At 38.8% G+C, this 4,282-nt stretch overlaps 1 pseudogene; it reads left to right on the top strand.

Annotated features, from left to right (window-relative positions):
• The first annotated feature begins 2,070 nt into the window (after positions 1–2,070).
• Positions 2,071–3,717, top strand: LOC149252553 (UV-stimulated scaffold protein A homolog; annotated as a pseudogene).
• The last annotated feature ends 565 nt before the right edge of the window (positions 3,718–4,282 follow it).

The following is a 4,282-nucleotide window of genomic DNA, read 5'->3' as shown; positions in this document are numbered from 1 at the left end:
GGGAGAGTTGCGCAATCCCCTAAGAATATTTTGTTTGAGTTGGAAATTTTTACATAGGTATAACCGCTCTTTGTACCATAACGAATAATTTTTCCAGCTAAATGTATCAGATGTATTAGGATCTTGTTGTAACTTTTGAATGAGTGCCCACACTTCTTCATCATTCTTCCATTCATCCCTTGCTTTGTTTATCCAATTTGGTTGGATAATAGAAATGGCGCAATTAAATGCTTTCACATCCTCATCCTTTCCTGAGAGTGCATCTGCCACAATATTTTGCTTCCCTTTTTTGTAGATTATTTCAAAATCATAACCCAACATCTTTGTGACCCATTTTTGCTACTCTTCTGAAGGTAATCTTTGTTCTAAAAAGTATTTAAGACTATCATGATATGTTGTTACCTTGAAGTGTCTTCCCATTAGGTAGGGTCGACATTTCTTAAGTCCATGTAGTATTGCCAACATTTTCTTCTCATAAATAGCTTTTTGTAAATACTTTCCTTTGATTGGACGACTTTAGAAAGCAATGGGTCTTTCTTCTTGCATTAAAACAAAATTAATTCCATTTACTGAGGCATCACATTCCACAATGAAGGTTTTTGTGAAGTCTGGTGTAGCGAAGACCAGTGCTTGGCACATTGACTCTTTAAGATGTTGAAAGGCCTTCGTGGCTTCTGGATTCCATGAAAATGCATCTTTCTTCAATAATGTTATTAGAGTTGCTGCTGTTCTCCCATAATTCTTAACAAACTTGCGATAATACCCTGTCAATTTGAGAATTCCTCGTAGATGCTTTATGGATGTGGGGATCTTCCGTTCCTTAATGGTTTTAATTTTGCTAGGGTCTAACTTAACACCTTCATGAGATACAATATGACCCAGATATTCAACCTCCTGTACTCCAAAGAAACATTTGGAGCTTTTTGCATATAATTGTTTCTCCTCCAATAGTTTGATCACCCTATCAACATGTTGAACATGATCCTTCCAAGATTTGTTGTAGATTAGTATATCATCAAAAAATATTAACACAAATTTTCTAAGGAAGGGTTTGAAAATGGAATTCATCAAACCTTGAAATGTAGAAGGTTCATTGGTGGCCAAAAGGCATGACCACAAATTCATAATGACCCTCATGAGTTCTAAATGTTTTTTTTTTTGAATGTCTTAAGTCTTCATTCTAATTTGATGATATCTTGAATGAAGATCCAACTTGGTGAAGTAAATTTATCAACGCAATTCATCCAATAATTCATCAATGATAGCTATGGGAAATTTATCTTTAATAGTGAGCTTGTTGACCTCCCTATAATCTTGACACATGCGCCATGATCCATCCTTCTTGTGAACCTATTAGACTCTGTCTGGTCAGCCCGCTGCAGTCAAATTCACCAAGGTTCATTTCCCGTCACTGGCAGTCATTAAATGCCATTTTGATCAAAAGAGTCATTTTATGTCTTGAGTCCAAGGTTTTGTCTATAGACGTGTGAAATAACGCAGTAAGTTTTTCAGGAATGTCATCGCCAATAATGTGAGATTGATTCTTCTTCAAAACCCTGTTTTGAAGAAGAAATCATTAAATGTGTTTTTTATAATATGTAATTTGTCAAAATGTTTCAATTTCTCCAGCTCTTCAAATGGTAGCAGCTTCAGCAACTCCTGTCCCTCCAAAAGCACAAACGAAAAGAACATCATCAACAATCAGAGACAAAGAAATCAAATAAAACAGAGTGTTGCATCCAAATTCCAGAAATGATGGAACTGGTTTAGGTCTTGGCATTGATGGGAAGATCTTGTTCCGATGCTTGAAAACTTAGGACATGATATTTTCGATCTTCTAGTTCTCTTGAGTTGGTTTCTCCAGAGTATCACTTTAGTGATACATGCCTTGATTATGGTGTTGAGCAACCTCCTACAGCTGGTTGAGGTACTTATCTTTAGTTTTGTTGGACATCAACATGATTGTTGGACCTATGGAACAAATGTCAATGCTTTTAAGTAAGTTTTATGGAGATGGACAGATTCCTAACTACAAGGTAGTCTGGTTAGCTACTACAAATACTTCAAAGTATGGATTTAGAGAAGTTGAAGAGTGGAATGGTTCCATGCGACCTAGTAATACATAAACCGATTCATGGCTCCCGCCTTCATGCTGTTTGGGAACTTTTCCAGGACTTTACTATGAAAAGAATGCCACAGCCTTCAGAAGTTAAAGCATCGTCTGTTTTGAAGCAGAAGCAAACAAGTGATGAACCTTGCAGAATTGAATCCGTTTATAGAAATGGAATGGGTTTGGGCAATAGACAAGATCAAAACCAGTTGCAATTAGTATTCACAAAATATGACAAGAAATATAAAGATCACAACAGTAGTCAATAATGGAATTGGATGTTTGGCAAATTGCGCAATCTTTGAAGAATTGGAGATGGCAGAGGGGCGCGCTACTCATACAAGGTGTGCACTACGCACTCAGGTGGGCGCTACGCACTGGGCCTCACTGGCCAGTGTAAAAATACACGGGCGCTACGCACTCAGGTGTGTGCTACGCGTTGGGTTCGGGCGCTACGCACTCAGTCTCAGCACCAAGAAAATTGTTGTCTTGCGCCCAGTTTCGTATCAAATCGGCTCCATCGACTTGCAACAGGGAAAGCATGAAGGGAATCTAGTCTCTGTCCAATCACGACCTGCAAACAGTTTGAAGAATACGAATATACTTCTTCTACTTCCGCAAAATTAAGGCGTATTCGTGAGGAAGTCATGAATGAGGAACAAAAACTGGTTGAGAGCAGAGACAACGAGGCGGTATTTGATGTAGTGAGAGAACTCTACAAGCTTCTTACCACAAGGCATTTGCCCATAATTCAGGAATGGCTGCAAGTTGTCATGAAGGTTGATTTGCCCAATAATAATAACGCTTCGGAATCTATGTTGAAAGAGGTCATTGATCTTCGGAATACGTTACAGTCTGCAAGGGGTAAATGCGAAGGACTTGGGTGTAAATTAACTGCAGATACTCAGGAGGATGAAGTAATGTGGGAGGAAGGAGTGATAGAAGCTGCTCGCTCCGAAGAAAAACTTGCATCTGGCTTGATAGATGACAAAGATGACAAAGCTCCCGAGGTTCAAGAGAGTATATGTCCTTCTGGGGAGTGCTCGAAGGCAAAGACTGCTTCGCTGAGTCAGAAGCTTTTACAGGAAGCTCCGGTCCTGCCATGGGGCTCTTATCTAGATACTTGGGGGTCAAACAGTGCTACTCCTGCAAACCAAAGGGGCTTGGAAGTTGAGAACCATTGGGGCAGAGTAGATTCAGATGTTGTCATTCCTCCAGAAAGGGCTGCGGAATTCAATGTCCGCGCAACATACTATGAAGATCAGTAACCAGAAATTCAGCCAAGTAATGCACCCCTCAGAAATGGTGGACTCTGCCAGAGGCAGGATCTGCAAGTATGCCCATTTCATGGGCCTATTAAACCTCGAGACTCTCATGGCAACCCAATTGAAGAGAAACCAAACTCTGCTCCTGCAGTTGAACAACCAGCTGCTTTGAGAACAGAAGAAAACGATGGTAAAAGAACAAGCACTGCATCTACCTGCGAAATTGAAGATGCAGACATGCTTTCTTCTCAGTTGAAGAGTGTTTCTTCGGAGGAGCAAACTGTCCGACTGATTGCAACCATGCAACCCTCTCCGAGCACAGTTGTCATCATTTTAGTTTAAAAACTGTTTTTATTAAAATTAGTTTTTTATTCAAATAGCATTTTGTTAATAAGTTAGAAAATAAAGGAAAAACAAGTGGCAGTCAGAGATCGAAAGGCTAATTTGAAATGAAGATATTCATCACAGCAGAAGAATAGGATTCGTATTCCTATTTATGACTTCAGTTAGTAATACAAATGGGTTTGCGCTCCAGTTTTTAGTCTTTTGGTTAGTCATTAGAGAATTTCAAGGTGAAGGTTGTTCTCTTTTCTATTTTTAACTTCAGTTGAAACAGATCCTCATTTTGGATCGATCTGTTTTAAAACAGGAGAGATTATTTATTGTATTAAAAAATGATTTGTAAAGGGTTAGAGAGAATTCTGAGAGCTGGTGGAGGAAAAAAGACAGAGCTTTATTGTACAGTTTTTGACAGGGATTTAATGGCAAAATACAGCTCTGACTCCTGAGATTCTTGTGGTATGACATTTGACATATGTTTCTTCTACTGTTTCATATGTAATCTCGTAATGTTTTCATTTCATTCATAATCATCTCACTGGATGTTTTTGCAGTAAGATATGGCAAA

This window comes from Pinus tabuliformis, chromosome 7, assembly GCF_031772625.1.
Source record: "Pinus tabuliformis cultivar Carrire ecotype Pingquan chromosome 7, CPIR1, whole genome shotgun sequence".
Taxonomy (NCBI): domain Eukaryota; kingdom Viridiplantae; phylum Streptophyta; class Pinopsida; order Pinales; family Pinaceae; genus Pinus; species Pinus tabuliformis.
The sequence above is the reverse complement of the archived record's forward strand: the minus strand, read 5'-3'. Positions and strand labels throughout refer to the sequence as shown.